Source organism: Zingiber officinale, chromosome 10B, assembly GCF_018446385.1.
Source record: "Zingiber officinale cultivar Zhangliang chromosome 10B, Zo_v1.1, whole genome shotgun sequence".
NCBI lineage: Eukaryota > Viridiplantae > Streptophyta > Magnoliopsida > Zingiberales > Zingiberaceae > Zingiber > Zingiber officinale.
Window position 1 is genome coordinate 65,909,654 of NC_056005.1, and position 20,432 is coordinate 65,930,085.

General features: G+C 43.3%; 1 pseudogene; it reads right to left on the reverse strand.

Moving 5' to 3' along the window:
- Positions 1 to 2,519: 2,519 nt before the first annotated feature.
- On the reverse strand, positions 2,520 to 12,796 carry LOC122029172 (annotated as a pseudogene).
- Between the last annotated feature and the right edge of the window lie 7,636 nt (positions 12,797 to 20,432).

Genomic DNA, 20,432 nt, shown 5'->3' on the forward strand with positions numbered 1-20,432 from the left:
TATATTCCTCTATATCTATATACATATGTATACCTTTTATAAATTTATTACCTATATATTCATATACATACCACGTAAATATACTAAGCCATTTTTGTTAAATTTGTTTATTTTATTTCTAGAAGATATTTATATATATTTATATATATATCTTAATTACCTTTCTCGTATAAAATTTATATATAATAAATTTTAAACTTATGTCCATATAAATTTTTATGGTTATAAAATTTTTATATATTTCCTAAGTCTTACAAATTTTAATATATAGATTTACTTCTAACCATTTTTTTAAAATATAATTGACTCGTCCAAATTCTATAAATGTGAGCTAACTTAATTGATTACATTTAACTAAATCTATCTATTTAAATTATTAAATTCTCAATTAAATATAAATTAATAAAAATTAAATTCTCTTAATTAAAATAATTGGATTTTAAACACTACATGCACACTAAATTTAATTTGACATGGCTATCTAAGAAAAAACTGAACAAAAATGTGTGTTTCAACACCCATTTAACAACAGAAAGGACCAGCTTTCCAAAATAAAAAGAATGGCTCCACGCCCTTCCACAAAAAGCATTGTATGAACAACATTTATATCTAAGAGTGTCCTATAAATACCATATACCTTCTGACCCAGTTTAAATCCCAACAGAAACCTTCATTTTTTCAATTATAGCTACTACACCAGAGTCAGGTTCTTTAGTGAATGTCTCATCTTTAGCCTATCATAGATATTGCTGATTAGGAAGCAAACTAGGATAAACCAACCAAGCACATTATAATGAAAATAGGAAATCGATTGGACAAATATAGATTGCTCTGTTTAATTATGCACACACAATCATTTAAAGGCTACAACTACCAATCAAGAGCTAGGAAATTAGATTGGGTTGTTTCATAAGTTCAAATACCTGTACAGTCTGCTTCTTGTAGACTGGATTCAAAGAGAAAATTTGAGAAAACTTATTGATTAGTGGACATAAACTGAACACTGCTAAAAAAATTACAGAAGAAAGTTGGATTAAATAATAATTGTGTAATGTTAACCATGAACTGTTGAAAACTCGACAGAAAACAATAGATACTTCAAGCAATACTGTTCTATTAGGAAATTAATTCACTGCACCAGCATAAGATCTGTTGTTAGCCAATTTTCATTTATGAAATCAAGGTTTCAGTTTTAGTGGATGTATCAGAAGTAGAATCCAAAGTGGGATCTATTAGATACATGCAAAAAATAGCTAGAGGTCACATTGTAGGTACCAAATATTGTAAACTGTAAGCAGAAGTCCTAAATCAGTTCTAACACCAAAACTAGCATCTGCAACATGAGAATTAATAGCTTAACTATGTGATGGATGAACTCTGTATGTTATAGAAAGAAGCGTTGATTACAATATAGATGATAAACTTTACCACTTTTTAACAAATGGATCCCACCTTTAAGTTATAACAACTCCACCATGATTTATATCACAAAAAATTGTCATTCCATTAAGTTTATCATCCTGTAATGGATAAATATTGGTATAGCATCATTCAACTCAATCAACTAAATTGTGATGAAGTCAGTGACATTTTTCTTTTTTAATTGATAAATTTTTCAGAAAAATGAAATTGTTAGTATGTTAGGATGAATTTGTTAGAATTGAAAGGTGAGAATACATTTGTTAAGAGTGATAAATACTGGGATATCTATAGCAATTAATCCTAGAAAAAAAGTACCAAAGGCATTTTCAAAATAAAACGCCATTATGTTGAACTATGAAGTGTGAAACTTACAATTAATAGTAAAAATATAATAGTACCTAAAAAGTTTCCAATAGAAGCTTCAAGGTTGATGTGAAGTTACCTTGACATTTTCACAACCAATGGAACGAGCCGCTTCAACAATAGCCTTTCCAATGGGATGATTAGTATTTGATTCCACCCCAACAATTAACCTCAAAATATCAGCTTCAGTCTATTTGAACTCATGGCTTTCTCTGTGCATTATACATGATTTCATCAGTGAAATAACCTTCTTAGTAAGCATCGTAAGATATCACCAGCCATGTCACCTAGTTCCAGTGTTGTATGTTAGAGTAAAAGGCTAAAAGCAACTATTCCTTTTCTCGAATCAAATTGCATGCATTTTTCACAACATGTCATAGAGAAATCTTGAACAATTCTATGTAAAACTGTAACATAACATCAGATTACTGAGTAGCATCATGGAAACCAATTTTCATCTTCAAGAGTGAACAAATTTTAGTGATCACACATAGCATCATCCTTCTCTATTTCTCTATCACAAATCATTAAGAAGTAGAGACGGATCCATGAGCCACAAATAAACATAAAACTGACAATATAGATTTATCAAGAATACAAAATGTTTCGATTGCAAATATAACTGTTGAGATTCTCACCAATAACCAGATCAAATACGACAAAACTACTTTAGCGATTCGGCAAAATTAAGCGATTTAAAGAAATATGATCATAAATGTAAAAACAACCTAGAATTACTCAAGAGGAACCTCTACTTCACCATCAGAGATCTCCTGCTGAAGGTCCTTGGGGTCCGTGCCGTTGACGGTGCAGCCTACGAACACGCAAGTTCCGAGAATCTCCTTGACTGTGCTAGAGAGGTCCTTGGCCATGGACCTGGGGTGCATCACCCTAGTGATCTCGATAACATCATCCAGTGAGATATTTCCATTATGCTTGATGTTCTTGGTCTTCTTGCGGTCGCGCTCAGGCTCCTTGAGGGCCTTGATGACGAGGGCTATGGTGGAGGGAATGACGGTGACTTTGGCCTAGCGATTCTGGACAGTGAGCTTGACGGTGACTCGAAGGCCCTTCCAATCTTTGATCGTCTCCTTGGCTATGTCCTCTCTGATCTTCTTCAGGGAGAGACCCAAAGGGTCGATCTTCGGCACGAGAGAGTTGGCTGCCCCGACCTCACTCGATCAAGAGGGAAAATTACACGTCGTGGAGAGGAGAGCAGGGGTAAGATCCAGCAGAGGCGACATCCTTTCCTGTCGCGCGGTCGACAGGATGAAGAGATTCTATGAGGAGAGGGAAAGAAAAATGGCTTAGGGTTCGGGAACATGAAGGGGAAAACAAGGCGCTGAAAAGATTTGAGGAGAGGGGGGAAAGCAAAACTACGAGAGGGAAAATAACTAAACGAATACAGTCAAAGACAACTGTTTTATGAAACCTGTTGTCGTAGCCCCTAAAAAAGCACTTAAAGACAACGGTTTTAGATATCCATTGTAAAATGCATTGTTGATTTAGAAAAAAATTACTCAACGACAACGGTTTTCACAAAACTATTGTCTTTTGTATTTTATGGGAGCTCAAAGACAATAGTTTTATCTAAAACCGTTGTCTTTTATAAAATTTACAACAGTTTCATCTAAAACCGTTGTCTTTGTGGTGTTGTCGTTTAACATTTTTGTTGTAGTGCCTTCAAATAATTTATTAGCATAATTTGAAAATTCTGGGGGGAAATATTTACTTTTATTTTCTTAAAATTATCATTTCCTTAGAATTTCAAAATTAATTTTGGCCTTAGTCTAGGTCAAATCCATAGAAATCATGTTCCTATAGATCTAGGGCTTGAGCATCTCACAAACACACTAGGTGTACTTTGATTGTGTATTCACAAACTTAGAATAATGTGAGATGCGTAGGCCCTTTGTCTGGACTTAGGATGCTTATATTAGTGCATCAAGATAAGCCTGGGCGTAAAATACCAAACAGTATAGTGATCAAGTCAAGTAATCCAATTTTACTCAAACACTAATTGGATACTATTACTTAACTTGATTAACCAAGTGAATACTGCTATCTTCTGATAGTTAGTTAGTAACTATTGGTTAGATATGTAAAGAAAATTTATAGATGTCTACTATTTTTAAATAATATCATGTCTAGAGGGAGGATATTTGAATAATATCAAAAATTTCATTTTGTTATAGTTTCAAACTTAATTGTTTACTTGGAACCCTTCTTTTTGTTTAAAAATCCATTCTTAAAATTTCTAAGTTCAAAACTCTTGTTTAACGTATTTTGACAATCATTTTTAAACACATTTTGAAATATCACTATTCCAAATTACATTGACACCATTTTTTCCATTTGCAAGTATGTTGAAAAATATAATACAACTTATTTTAAGATATTTTGAAGTTCAAAATTCTTAATATGCAATTATGAAAATATTTCCAAATTCTTGTTTAAGATACTTTGAAATTCCTTATTATGAAATCTTTAAAGCTTAATTCAAAATTAGTCTTTGTAAATATATTTTGCAGAAGCACTTTCCAAACCACTATTATGTTATTTTTGAAAAATCACTTTGAAGGTTTCTTAAAAGCTATTTAAACTTTAAACCTTAAAGTTAGTTTTGTATATGTTAGCTTTCAAAACCTAGTATAAACCTTCTAAACTTTCCTTGCACAAAATTCTAATATTTTTTTAAATATAAAATACAAGTTCTTTTGAAAAGGCTTATAAAATTCTCTCTAACTCCTTCCCCCGAAAATCTCTTGTTGTCAAAATTTTATTACTTTCCTGATTGCTTTGCTTAGCAAGTTTTTAAGTTGACTCATTTATCTACTCTTATTTTTTTTTAATGAATGTCAAAGGGGGAGGGTTAGTGTTTAAGTTAGAAAATAAAAGAAGAAAATCAGTATAACTTAAACTCTAAAAATGATAAAGAGAACAAAGCAAACGTTATTATTGTTGTTTCTCTTAAAATTATCTTTGTTGCTTATTTTTCATATAGTTTTCCTAACTTAACTCAGGTTATCATTGCATCAAAAAGGGAGAGATTGTTGGTGTAGTTTATACTAACAGTCTAACTCAGATTTTGATGAATGACAAGTCAGTTAAGTTAGGTGTTTTGTGATCTGATTGTGTAACCAAGTGTGCAGGAATTGACGAGTTTGAAGGATTGGACACCAGGCTGAAATCTAGCTAGGTCTACAGGATCAGATAATTGGTGTGAAGTCCAGATAAGTCAACGGGATGATTGAATATCTAGCAAAAAGTTCAATTGGGTCTATGGGACAAGACAACCGGTAGAAGTCCAGTTGGGTTTGTGAACTGGACAACTGGCATAAAGACCTAGTAGGTCAAGAGGCAAGTCAATAGCAAGCTGGTAAGTTAAGGTAAGTCACTGGAGGAGAGTGACTAAGTGAGGATGCATCCCAAGTTGAGTGATAGTAGGCGTCGACCTAGTTTAGGTCCATTTTGGATCCCTAAACTGAGACCTTGACTAGTTCCTGGTCCTGGGAGGATAGGAAATAATTACTACTCTTTATTATAACTATGCTAATTTTATTTTATAGGATAGATATTTTAGTTTTAGACTAACACATTTTGTAGGAAAAATGGAGCACAAAAGCCTTCGGATGAATAGTACCCGAAGGTGCCTTCAAGCATTGGAAGGCGCCTTCGAACTATTCATGGAAGGTGTCTTCAATCGCTATGAAAGGCACCTTTCAGAGGATAAAAGTTGACAGATTCAGCAATAAGCTTTAGCAAGTTCTAGAATCAGATTTGAACCATTGGAGCGCCTTCAATGCCTATGGAAGGCACCTTTCATGCCATATTTAAGGCAGTCTCGATCAAGCTTCATTCAGCAACTCATATATGAGCTACTATGTGTCAATTCAAGGTTTTGACTAGTCCAACTTCCTACTACAAAGATGCTGCGCCCGATAACTACACCGAGGACTTTCGATTGTGGCCAACAGATCGACATTAACACTTGTGCACTGTCACTTCGATCCCTACATGTCGGTAACAAAGTTATTTTTTTGTACTTAATTTCTGCAAATGAAAAGTATAGTCTGTTACACTTTTTTGATCTCTTTGTACTTGATCTTCTCTTTTGGAGGTATTAGAAGAAGTTTGTTAGTGGGTTACCCATCAATAGGTTCGCCAGATCTAGGTCTTGGAGTAGGAGTCGTCGAAGGCTCCGAACCAAGTAAACTACTTGTGTTCGTATTGTTTTTCATTTATCTATTCTCTTATTCTGTTGTGTTCGTACTTTGATTTGAAAATAAAAAAGAATGAGATTTTCAAAACCATGTGATTCCCCCCCCCCCCCCCCCTCCCCCTCTCACATGTGACTCGATCCAACATGTAGTGTATGTGGTAGTCAAACCCATCCGTCTGCCATATGCCACCGTTTCCAAAATGAAGCTGACCCTTCCACAAAACCAATTGATGATATCTACACAGTTTGTGGAAGCTTATCCCATCCAGTTACTATATGTCACTTCTTCTAAAAGACTGCTACATCTTACTTGGAACATTATAATCTAGTCAAACCTATACATCAAGATATATATGATTCAGTTCCTAGCACTTCTAGTTATGACTGAGGAGATCATTAAACTTAGAACTTTCAACCCCAACATACTTTTGAGGAGGATGAGTAGTTAATTCCACAGCAGCATATCCCTGACTCATCTCAACACTTTAATCAAGATGGGATGGATTATCAGAATTTTGAGTACAATAGCATTCAAAGTGTTGAGCAGTCTTCTCAAGCAAATCAGAGTCCATCAGAATTTCAAGATGATTCACTATTTGATGGACCATAATAGTTGCAACCAGATGAGCCAACTTCCTGGGAGGATTCTCAAGACTTAGATATTCCTACTCCCGTTCATATGAAAACCAAATATTAAGAATTAGAAGAGCTTTTGATGCAAGAGGGGATTCTGTTTCTCCGATCCCTACAGCAAGATGATATGTCAAGTCTAAATTTGGAGCCTCAGTTGAAGGATGATTTGGAGGGGATAGAATGTAAAGCTTAAGGCGACTATGATCATGATTCTGCAGCTCTACAGGACTCCTCTACTACTTTGCATGGTGATGATGTATTTGATGATACTCCAGACATTGATAGGACCATTGATGCATCTTCAACAAATCTTGCTATTGGTCTTACTGAAACTTCTAACAGTACATGCTTGAGTGATGATGGGATCATAGATGAGGCAGATGTTAATATTTGAGTGCAGCCCTCCGAGTGGGAAGTGGTCGAAAGCCAGAGACCCTAAGGTTGGACACTCCCACCTCTACCTATACTTTATTTTTATCAGAACAAGGCCTCAACATCAATTATGATGACCGTGCTCTTGGCCTGGGTACTTCAAGTGAACCTTCTCCAACCATCAAGAAGAACCTTTAAGGAAAAGAAGGAGAGAGCAATTCCTCAACTTGTGTTTCCCACGATGAAAGCTCCATCCGCATTATGGGCCATTAGCCGGAAAGTCTGGAGGTATCTCACTCTAGTAAGATCACGATTTAAGTGAACCAAATAAGGGGTCAAGCTAATGACCTTAAATAAGCGCTTCCTAGGAGACAATCCAAGTTTAATCTTGTTTTTATTTATATTTTTTTTTTGTTCTTTTTAGTCTCTTTTCTTTATTCATAATAACTCATAGCCTCTACTTAATTTTTCTTGTCTACTTCTTTTCATAGGATTCTAAGTTGTGGAGGAATGTGAGCATCAGATAGAGGAGTATCTTCAAGCACATGAATGTCAATCATTTAAAGCTCATTATTGGTAACTTCTCTTAATTTATAATCTCCTCCATATTTTATTTCTAGTTTTCATTAGAACAATGAAAAGTTTAAGTCTGGGGGGACATGTTGGGTTTAGTTTAGTGTTTGTCATATTTCTTAGTTTTTGCACATTTCTTTTTACATAATAAAATTTTGCTAGTTGCATCACTTATCGTGTCATTATTATTTGTTCCTCATAGTAAAATACTAGCACATTTCATCTAGATATTTATATTGTTTGATTTGGTATTCTATTATGTCTATTGATTTATGTTTTTCTATCTATAGTAGCATGAAGTGAGCATTATTATTACTAGAAGAATTTGATTGTTGGCCTAGTTGTAGGATCTCTTCACATTATGCTTGACTTTAATGGAAGATATTTTTGAAAATAATCATGATTCATAGAACCGGATTAGTACTCTTACTTCTATGGCGACCTCTCAACTATATTTTGGTTACTAGATAAACATAGATCATGCAAGCTCATTTAGAAAAATTAATCCCTAAAAAAAATATGAAGGTTTGTTCAAGTTTGATACTTTACAAACATTCAAAGAAAAAATCATAATAAGATATAAAAACAAATAGTTATCATAAGTGGAAACTAGTAATTCACCCCTTTGAGATTGAGTTAGGTTATTGGGGAAATGAATGCTATATTTCTCTTGATACTGAGTATTCCTTTGAGATCTTGTGTAGATGATGCATAGAATTTTTAATGGGGATAAACCTTGCGTATGGTAGGTAAGTGTCTATCTCCGGAAGTATGAGGAAGACAATTAAATGAAAAATTGATTAGGCTAAGAGATTGACACTTGAGAAAGTTAAGTCACACATCACACTGAGCACAGAGAACTTCTACTTAGGTCACACTCAAATAATTTTTATATCATGCTCATCAATGAAATTATATGATAGGTTTATATTAATTCATTAGGGATTATTACATGCCATTTACACACATATATCTAGATTGGGGTTTTTTCTTGAGGACAAGCAAAAGTTTAAGTCTGGGGGTGTAATGTGCGTAGATTATATACATTTTTATGCATACATAAATACACATCTACTTGTATTTCAGGAGTATAATCTATGTTTATTGTATCCTATTTCATTATAATATTGCACTTCCATTATATTCTGTTTGGAGTTCTGCTCGTTGCTTATTTTGATTGATAGGACATGATTTGGAGTAAAAACGAAGCAAAAGACATACATTGGAGCAACTAGAGAAGATTAAGCTCAGGTCGTGTGGAACCACACGGCCATACCACACATCCGTGTGGAACCACATGGTCATGTAGTCTTACTCATGGCAAAGCAATCTTCAACCGTGTGAACTCACACGACCATGCCACACATCAAAGAGAAGAAGACCATAACCGTGTGGACTTTCCAAAGTAGAAGTAGACCATGGCCATGTGAAGCCACATGGTCGTGTGGCCTCACTAGAGAAAGACGCAAGGCACGGCTATGTGATTCCTCACGACTGTGTCACCCATCCAACAAGCAAGTAGAGCAAGGAAATGTAAAACCACACGGCCATGTCATCCATACCAAGACCAAGAAGGCTCCAACTGTGTGGATGCCACACAGTCGTGGCACGAGTCGTGCCAGGCCCGTGCCTACCCTATTTAAAGGGGTTTTCACCCCTGTTGGGGGATCTTTAGCTTGGGGTTCATCCCCATTCCTTGGGGAAGGATTCTCCCCAATGGGGAACCCTAGATCTTCTATCTTTGTCAATCCGTCCACCTCTAAAGCAAGGATTGCATCTAAATAAGACCGGCGCTACATGGATAAGCCTTCTCTTCTTTTCTCTTTATGTTTTGAGTTGTAGATTACTTTATTTCTTGTCTTTGGTTGTAATCCCTTGCTATGGAATATATTCTCTAGATATAGGATGTAGGAAGTAATTATGATATGATGTGATCTATGAACTATGTATTTAGACATTTTCCTATGCAATGATGTATTTATATCATGTTCTATGTGTGTTGTGCCTTGTATGTGTTTGACGAAATGTGTGTAAAGTCAATTCATGTAGATGTGAGAGATTTGTCTCTATATTAAGGTTGCTACTAGACTAGATAACTGAGGAATCCTTAGTGACAGAGGATACTCATTCAACAAGACATATATGCCCTTAGAAACAGAGGGGATCGATACTTACCCACTTTCTAGAGTCAAAAGATCTTAACATAGGGACTAATCCTTGTTAGGGCATTCTAGTTAGAGTGGATACTCCAGTGCTATCGTTAAGAAGTATACTAGATAACTCTAGCGATTGTATAACCAGGGGCCCTGTGAGAGAGAGTAATGCTTTAACTAGACTTTCTAGAGTTGCTTCTTTACTTAATGACGTTAGAACTTAGGTAGACTTTCTGGTGCGACTTTCACGAAGTTATGTCAGACTTTAGTTAGAAGCCTACATGAGTAAAAGCATGGAGTTTGGTAGATGAACAATGCATAGGGACATTAACTAGCATTATAATAAACCTGAAATCTTAGAATCTATCATCCATCCCTTTCCAAGATCATCACTTACTCCTCTCTCTCTCTTTCTCTTTAGTCTTTCTCTTACTATCTCCTTTCCAACCATCCCTTTGATTGTCTAGATAATTTACCGTGTAAAGTTAACTAGTGCTTAATCAACAGTCCCTGTGGGTTTAATATCTTTTGTATTACTAACGACGTAACCGTGCACTTGCAGTTTGTAATATATATCTCGGCTAGCAAGCAAGGCTGACCATCCTTATGTCTGTCCTTGCATTAAACTACTTTGTTATGTATTGAATGTTGTCATAAATCTAGTCAGAGATTCGTATGATATGCTAAGCATGCTAGAAATCTATTTAGATAACCATCTGATAAACTATGTACTAAAGATTCATTCTGAAGTAAGTATGCAATTAAGTTTCTTAATTCCGGTCGGCTTCATGGCTGATCATGCATGAAGAGGTTTATGAAGTTAACTGCCTTAAACCCGGCTGACCTTTAATCTAGCTTGATATATATGGAAAGATTTATAAGGCTACAGGCCTTGTGCCCCGCCAACCTATCATTTAGTCGGATGTACACGGAGAGATTTATGAGGACAAGTGCTTTAGGCCCGATCGATATTTCATCTGACCGGGTGCATATATAGATGCATGAGGTCAAGTGCTTTAGACCCGATCGGTATTTCATCCATCCATACGCACATATAGATTTATGAGGCTAAGTGCTTTAGGCCCGGTCGATATTTCATCTAGCCTAGCACACATATAGATTTATGAGACTAAGTGCTTTAGGCTCGGTCAGTATTTCATCCAGCTAGGCGCACATAGAGATTTATAAGGTTAAATGCTTTAGATCCGGCTGGTATGTAATTTGGATGGGCGCACATGGAGGCCCAGCTGGTCTTTTATTTGGCCAGGCGCATATAGAGATTTATGATGCTAAGTGCCTTAGGCTCAGCAACCTTTAATTTGGCCCAATCGGCCCTTTCCTGCACGACTTTTTATTCAATTGAGCTAGACCCAAGAGCCTTGATGCCGGCCAAATCACAAAGCTAACCGGGAAGTATACTCCTATCTTGAATTTGACTACCACATCACCTTGACTTTGACTGCCATATGACCTTGACTTTGACTGCCATGTCATTTCATGGGTCCACTTATTACACACTGTATCACTAGCCTCCCCTTCAAGTCTAGTCAAAGGAGGCATAGGCAACTGACTGCATCTAAGTCCTATATTCACCCACTCACCCTTTTATCAGGGCCATCCGACTATTCATGCTCTTCTTTGCAACCCAAGCACTTAGCAATTTTTTCAAAAACTACATGTTGGTAGCTAACCATTCAGAAGGAAAAAGTACCAAGGGTGCGCTAAAAGGCACTCTAGTAGAGAAATGATTTGATTGTCACACTACAACAAAACTACACAAAGATAACACCACAAAGACAATGATTTTAGGAAAAAACATTGTAAATTTAGCAAAAGACAATGGTTTTTGACAAAATCATTGTCTTTGATGCAATAGTTATCCTAAAAGAACCATTGTAACAACAGTTGGGACAACCGTTAAATGAAACATTGTAAAAGACAATATTTTTAAAATGCGTGGGACAATAGTTCATAAACCGTTATCATTGTGATAATATGACAATGGTAAAATTCATTGTCAATGAAATTGATCCGGTGGTAAGAGCCCGGGACCCCCTAACGAGGGGTCAACGCCACGTGGAGGTCAGAGGGCCAGGTGGTCCGTCGAAGAAGGGTGAGCCGACCGGACGTATGACAAAAGGCCAGGCCGATCGGCCTGCCCGTACACGTCTGATAGTGAAAGACGCCCTGACAGGGGTCGGGGTTCCGACGCTCAATGAAGTAGTAAATGACCGAGCGGAAGGCCTAAGAGAAGGCAGGACATAATGGGCGCGCCGGCCGGCTGGCATCGGGAATTAAGGCCGTCCGGACGACGCTCTTCGCGTCGGCCGGCCGGACGGACGTTCCAGCGGGGCGGTGGGTGAAGGATAGGAACATCTTCCGACAGCCGTCAAGTCCTATGGCTAGGCCATACTCTAAGTCTGACAACAAGGTGTTCTGTTGTCCCATCGAAGATGTGATTGAACTGTAGCAGTATGGTGTCAGGTAAGCTCTCTGACAGGTACATACCGAGGTATGGGCTGCGGACACGTATGCACCTCGGTGGACGTGCATCAATTCTTTCCCTGCTCTATATAAAGAGCCTCTTCCTTCGCCGGAGGTACGCGTTCTGGGATATTCTAGAAACTTGGGAGCCACCTTTTGCTGTCCGCTTACCTGACTTGAGCGTCGGAGGGTCGCCGCCGGGAACCCCTTCCTGGCCCGACTTCTGTGCAGGTTCGTCGGAGATTCGTGCGACCCAACGGAGGCCTACACCATCGACTAGGAGTGCACCACGTGCCCAGCGTCCTCTGGTTCGGCGATTCAGACAGGATCAATTTGGTGCCGTCTGTGGGAACGCTCCTGCATCCGATCGACAGCCATGGACGAGGCTGGACGACAACACGTGGTGACGCTCTCGAACGAGGAACTTGACGCTCTGATCGAGATAAGGGCCGCCAAGCTCGTGGAGCAAAACAAAAAGCCACGGTAGGCGGGCGGCAAGCAATATCGGCGTCGGTGGTCGGCGGAGCACCACCGACCATTGCATTTCATCGAGCCTATTCCGCACCCAAGCCATACCGGCTCAGGATAGGGATCTTCTTCGGAGGAAATGCCTAGGAGAGATGACGAAGGAAAGCCCCGGCGGACGCATCTCCGGCGGATCAATCGCCAATTTTGGAGGCTATTCTCGAGACCCTCCGCCAGCACTACGCGCCTCCGCGATCGGCGAGTACAATGGGGCAACCGACCCAGATGATCATCAGGTAAGTTCGATACACGACTACTCTCCATCAATACGGATGGAGTAAAGTCAGTTTTCTTACCACTCTCTCGGGATCGGCTCAGCGGTGGTTTCGGATTGCCGGACGGATCCATCACGAACTTCAAATATTCCGAACGGCCTTCCTCCACCATTTTGCGGCGATCGGCGCTACCGGAGCGTGAGCTGTTCGCCATCAAGCGAAGCCGTGAATCGCTTGAGCTTAATCCGGCGATTCAACCAAGTGGCGATGGACATTCCAACGGCCACCTCGGAAACCATGATGAATGCCTTCACACAAGGCCGGTGGATGGGGATTTCTTCCATCGCTCATCAAAGCCGCCCGAGACTATGATCACATGCTACAAGGCGAGCGAATACATCAACGTGGAAGAGCACGGCGGCTGGAAAAAGAAACTCCAACCGGCGGGCTCCTCGGTAGGCGGAAGCGCCATCACCGCCGAGGACCAAGGGCGAAGTAATCCGATCCCCATGCGGGTCCCATGTGCAAGAGGTAGCCGCCGCCCAGCCAAAAAAGAAATGGACCCCGATGTTTTGCTCCTTCCACCGGACGGATACACACAACACAAGGGATTGTCGAAGTCTTCCCTTCGTGGCTCATCCTGCGCCTCGGAATGCCGGACGACGGTCTCCCTCGGTCGACAGGCAATGGAGAACTCATGACGCCGATCGGACGCGAGCTGTAACAGACTCCCGATCGGCATCGTTCCCCAAGGAAGGAGAATCGCCGAGGAGAACGATCTCGACCATCCGCGGGAGGAAAATAGAAGCAATACTTCCGGCGAGATCAGCGTTATTCTTTGGCGAGCCGACGGAGGAGACTCAACCGAGCTAGAAAGGCGGCGTCCGGACTCGATTCATGCGGTCGGCGTAGCCAAGAGCAGCGGAAGGACCGTAGTTTGGGCCGGGGACTTGGAAGGAGTTGAAGTACCCCATGACGATACTCTGCTCATCAAAGCGGTAATAGCCAATTACACAATTCACCGCGTATTTGTTGACACAGGGAGCTCAGTCAACATCATATTCAAGAAGGCGGTCGATCAGTTGCAAATTGATCGAGCCGAGCTGCTACCCATGACAACTCCGCTCTATGGGTTCACTGGTAACGAAGTTCAGCCGGTCGGACAGATCCGGCTGGCCACCTCGCTGGGAGAAGAGCTGCTTAGGATGACAAGAACAACAAACTTCGTGGTAGTTGACTCTCCCTCTTCCTACAATGTCATTTTGGGACGAACGACGCTTAGTGAATTCCGAGCGGTCGTCTCAACCTTCCATCAGAAGATCAAGTTCCCAGTGGAGGACAAAGTGGGAGAGGTACGGGGAGATCAGCTAGCAGCTCGGCGATGCTACATCGAGATGGTCCAAGCAGAAGCCAATTCCGCTCGGAAGGAGCCCCGGATTAAGGTAAACACCATCACCGAAAAGCCACCCTCTTTAATTTATGAAGAAAAAAAGGAAGTGCAGATTCACCCAACCCGATCGGATGCCACGACTTTTATTGCGTCCGATCTGGAGGAGAAACAGAAAGAGGAGCTGATCCAATGCCTTCGAAGGAATCATGATGTCTTCATCTGGTCGACACATGAGCTGCCCGGAATTTCGCCGAGCATAGCGCAGACTGAGTTGCATGTCCGGCGGACGCTCGGCGATGAAGCAAAGAAAAGGGACTTCGGCGAATGCCATCATCAGGCGGAGGTGTAAAAGCTTTTGAAAGCCGACCATATCGCGGTGCGGTTCCGTGGTGGCTAACGTAGTATTAGTCTCCAAGCCAGGCAACAAGTGGAGAGTGTGCATTGATTTTCGGGATCTCAACAAAGCTTGCCCGAAAGATTTTTATCCTCTGCCCCGGATAGATCGGTTGGTGGACTCTACGGCCGGCTGCGAATTAATCTGTATGCTCGACGCCTACCAAGGCTAGCACGTGAAGATCAAGAAAAGGTTAGCTTCGTGACGGCCGACGACACTTATTGCTATAATGTAATGCCGTTCGGATTGAAGAATGCGGGGGCCACATATCAGTGCTTGATGAATAAAGTATTCAGAGAGCAGATCGGGCGGAATCTAGAAGTTTATGTGGACGATATTCTCATTAAGTCCCGCCGAGCGGCCGATCTGTTCAAAGACATGGAGGAAACCTTCCGAACGCTGCGCAAATATGGAGTCAAGCTAAATCCCCAAAAGTGCCTGTTCGGAGCAAAAGGAGGGCGCTTTCTGGGGTACATAGTGACCGAGCGGGGAATTCTACAAGATATGCCGCATCCAAGAAATACAAGGGAAGTGCAGCGTTTGACCGGTCGGATCACCGCTCTGTCCAGGTTCATCTCCAAAACCGCCGACCGGAGCCTTCCTTTTTTCAAGATCTTACGCAAAGCTATAAAATTTTACTGGGACGAAGAATGCGACCGGGCGTTCGATGATTTGAAGGCATTTCTGAACTCTCTCCCGATATTAGACAAGCCGACTGCGGGTGAGCCACTTCATATGTACTTGTCTTCAACCGAGCATGCAATCGGCTCAGCTTTAGTGAGGTCGAGCGGAGAAGAGCCTGTATATTTCCTTCGCTACAATGGGCTCGAGAAGCTGGCTTTCGCTCTGGTTCTGGCCGCTCGGCACCTTCGTCTATACTTTCTGGCGCATACGATCATTGTTAAAACTAATAGCCCGCTCGGACGTGTCCTACTAAATCCAGAGGCATCCGGACGGCTCATCAAATGGACGACGGAATTAAGTGAGTTCGACATCCAATACCAGCCCCGCTCGGCGATCAAAGCGCAATCCTTGGCCGATTTCGTGACTGAGGTGCAAAGGCCGGAGCCGGAAGCTAGGTGGAGAATATATGTGGATGGGTCGTCCACTCGGCTCGGAAGCGGGATTGGAATATTGTTGCTCTCCCCTCAAGAAGAAAAGATGCACTTATCCGTCCGGCTGGATTATAAAGCTACCAACAATGAAGCAGAATATGAGGCCCTCATAGCTGGCTTGCAGGCTGCCCGGTATGTGGGAGCCGGTCGGGTAACGCTTCATTCGGATTCGCAGTTGGCCGCTCAGCAGCTCTCTGGTACCTTCGAGATTAATAATGCTCGCCTCAAGCTCTATGCTGAAGCCTTCGAAAAGCTCAAAGCCGATTTTAGAGAAGTTATTGTTCAGAAGATACCCAGAGCAGAAAATCAAGCGGCCGATGAGTTAGCCAAGCTTGCAAGCTCAATAACGCCGATCGCCATTCAGCAGCCAATTGAAAAAGTATTGTTGGTGGCGCATGTCGACCGGATGGCAGGCCTCACGATTCCGAGCGACTGGAGAACACCTATCATAGAGTTCCTCCGCTCGGGCGCCACACCATCCAATGAGTATGAAGCCCAACTGCTAAGGAGAAGAGCCGGTCGGTTCACACTCATCGGCGATCAGCTTTACAAAAAGGCTTTCTCACGCCCGTTGTTGAAATGCGTGAGCTCGGAGGACTCGGCTTACATCCTCCAAGAAGTACATCAAGGATCGTGCGGAGGGCATCCGGGCGGACGATCGTTGGCCAAGAAGATCCTCCTGGCCAGGTACTTTTGGCCGACTTTACAAGCAGACGCCGCTCGGACCGTGTCGACGTGCCTTTCATGCCAGAAGTACCATAACTTCAACCACCGACCGGCAGAGGAAATGAAGGCATCTACAGTCTCGTGTCCGTTCGACCAGTGGGGAATGGATATCGTTGGTCCATTTCCTATGGCGACCGGACAGCGAAAATTTCTACTAGTGGCGGTAGATTATTTTTCCAAGTGGGTGGAGGCCGAGCCGCTAGCCAGGATCACCGAACAAATGGTCAAAAAGTTCATATGGCAACACATCATTTGTCGGTTCGGCATCCCTCGCCGACTGATTTCCGACAACGGACGGCAATTCACAGGGAAGGTGCTGGAGGATTGGTGCAAGAGCTACGGCATCGAGCAACACTTCACGTCCGTGGCTTATCCCCAATCGGGAAATTCTTCGTATTCTGCGCGCTCGGCTCGACCATTTGGGAGGAAGTTGGCCGGATGAAGTGCCGGGCGTCTTGTGGGCCATCCGGACAACTCCGAAGGAAGGGACGGGTGTCACACCATTCCATTTGGTGTATGGTGGTGAGGCAGTTATTCCGGTTGAAGTCGGCGTCGAGTCCGTCCGGGTTCAGAGTTATGATGATGGCAACGCCGAACGGAGGAATATGGAGCTGGATTTGGTCGACGAGGAGTGAGCCAAGGTGTCCATTCGGCTGATGGCGTACCGGCAGCGGATGAAGCAAAATTACAACCGCCGTGTAATCCCCAGATCATTCCAGGTCGGCGATCTTGTCTGGAAGAAAGTCAAGCCGGTCGGCGATGTCGGCAAGTTAGAAGCTCCCTGGGCGGGCCCCTTCAAGGTTATGGAGAAGCTCCAATCGGGAGCATATTATTTGGAGGATGAAGACGGGCGGCAGCTGGATCGACCGTGGAGTGAGAATCATCTCCAACCTTATCGAGCGGGGTGAAAGGTGCACGAATGTAAATCATTTTTGTATATGTTAGTCGCCCATGTCCTTGTAATGCAGGAAGTAAAATTAATGCAAAGGATGGCCAATGGATTCGCCGATCGGCAGCGTCAAAATTAACCTTGAAGACCGTCGAGCTTCGACGTTAAATATCGAGAGACGAGCCGGCGTTTATAAACGTCCGAGCAGAAGGCCGTCGAGCTACGACGTTAAATATCGAGAGACGAGCCGGCGTCTATAAACGTCCGAGCGGAAGGCCGTCGAGCTCCGACGTTAAATATCGAGCGGCGGCGTCTATAAGCGTCCGGCGGAAGGCCGTCGAGCTCCGGCGTTAAATATCGAGAGACGAACCGGCGTCTAAACGTCCGGCGGAAGACCGTCGAGCTCCGACGTTAAATATCGAGAGCGGCGTCTATAAACCGTCCGGCGGAAGACCGTCGAGCTCGACGTTAAATATCGAGACGAGCGGCGTCTATAAACGTCCGGCGGAAGACCGTCGAGCTCGGCGTTAAATATCGAGATGAGCCGGCGTCTATAAACGTCCGAGGAATACCGTCGAGCTCCGGCGTTAAATATTGAGAGACGAGCCGGCGTCTATAAATGTCGGCGGAAGACCGTCGAGCTCCGATGTTAAATATCGAGGCGAGCGTCTATAAACGTCCGGCGGAAGGTCGTCGAGCTCAGGCGTTAAATATCGAGAGAGCGGCGTCTATAAGCGTCCGGCGGAAGACCGTCGAGCTCCGACGTTAAATATCGAGAGACGAGCCGGCGTCTATAAACGTCCGAGCGGAAGGCCGTCGAGCTCCGACGTTAAATATCGAGAGACGAGCCGGCGTCTATAAACGTCCGAGCGGAAGACCGTCGAGCTCCGACGTTAAATATCGAGAGACGAGCCGGCGTCTATAAACGTCCGAGCGGATAGCCATTCACATGATACGATCAACGACAGCCTGGTCGTCAAGACCAACATACGGCTGAGCGGCTCGCTTATCAAATGTGTACGGAAAACCTCTTTGGGGGTAAGGCACAGAGCAAAAGTTGGTCAGTAGAAGTTAAAAGATATTAGCGTGTAAACGCCGAGCGGCTTCGTTAGAACGCCGAGCGGCTGCTCAGTCGCATGATAAAAGACATTAAAAACAATCGACTTGTCTTGTAGAGCATGATGCCGAGCGTGGTGCCGAGCGGAAGAGTTTTAAAGAACACTTCAGTCGTGACGAGAGAAAAATTTCTTGCCAAAACATAAGTTGAAGGAACAAAAAGGATTATCTATTATACACTGGGTGAACCAAAAAAGTTGGGCCGAACGGCTGGAATACAAAAAAGTTCATACACCGAAAAAACGCTTATCACGCGTCAAAGTCAAAAAGAGTGTCGGGGATGGCGCCCATCACGGCCGCGAGGTCCTCGGGGGGGATGGCCAGCTCGACGGGCAGGTGGCCCTTGGTCTTCAGGTAATCCACCGCCGCCTTGATCGCTTCTTCGAAAGTGAGGGATATCTTGTCGGTAAACTTCTCTCCGAAATCTTCCGAGCGGAGATACGCCTTCCTCACTTCGTTAGAACGGGCCGACTCCCCCTCTTGATATTCTTTGAGCGCGGCGTGGGCAGCGTCGCTGGTGGCTTGGAGATCCTTCAAGTCTCCATCAAATCTTTGGTTACTGCATACCCGGCACCCGCACCAGCAGTATCGGTTACTCCTTACCCGGTACCGCCCACCGTACCTCCAGTCGCCCCTACTTACGCCTATTCAGCAGTTCCACCAGCAGTACCCACTCCCGGTTATACGGCAGCACCAGTGGTACCTCTTCTGGCTTATCCCTCAGTACCACCCATAGGACCAGCTCCAGTGGTTCTACCTAGTTCCGCAGCGATTCCTACTGACCTAGTTGCGGCACGAGCACGGATCCCAGCTTTAGCAGAGTCGGTGAAGAGCCGATTCACAGTATTCCACGGGGAGACTGATCCTAGCTCAGTCCTGGATTGAGACTATGGAGCGGATATTCTTTTACATGGCCTGCTCCGAGTGGGAGAAGGCCGAGCTAGCTGCTTACCACCTACGAGATGGGGCAGAGATCTGGTGGGACACGCAGCGCTCTATCATAGGCGACCAGCATATTACCTGGACGAGATTTAGGGAGGCATTCGAGAGTCAGTATTTTCCCCGAGCATATCAGATGGCTCTTGACGGATTTTCTTTGTCTTGACAGAATAACCGCCTCGATGATGGATTATAATGCGAATTTAATCTGGCGGTCCTTACGAGTTAGTTATCGATGATAGATCTCGTATGCTTGGTTTGTCTAGGGATGGGCGGGCATCTTATTGAAGATGTCGGTTTTAGTTGTTCATCATACAGAGACCTTGGATAGAGCTCTCATGATTGAGTCTACTCATCGAGAGTGACGCAGACAAGAAGAGGAAGCGGTGATCGGATGCGTGACCACGAGACAGGACAGGGGAGGCGATCGCTCGGGCAGGTCGAGTACTTAGGTCATCGGCGGCGCTTGAAGCGTCGGGGCGTTCCCGCTCGCTCGCGAGCGGAAGCGATCCACGGTGACTCTTCGCACGGATGCGGATCCGAGATCACATCAAACTGCCTGGGCACATCAGCCAAGGTTGTTCGCTGAAGGCCCAGCATGTAGCTTCCGGAGTTTCTGTGTCGGGAGGACCACTTGGTCAGTCTGGGACTCAGCGAGGAGGGCCGAAAGCCCAATCTTCGCGTCATCAGCAGAGGACAGCTCCCACTGCAGCAGCTGCTTATGGCATTCAGGGTCAGGAGCGTTCTGGCGTCCTTATGGAATCCCAGAGTTCTATTTCGGGACCTCAGTATCTGACTCAGGAGCAGTATCAGTTGCAGCCTCAACCATTGGCGCAATATCAGTTACAGCCCCAGCCACCGGTTCAGTACATATTGCAGCCTATAGTCCCATCTCTGACTC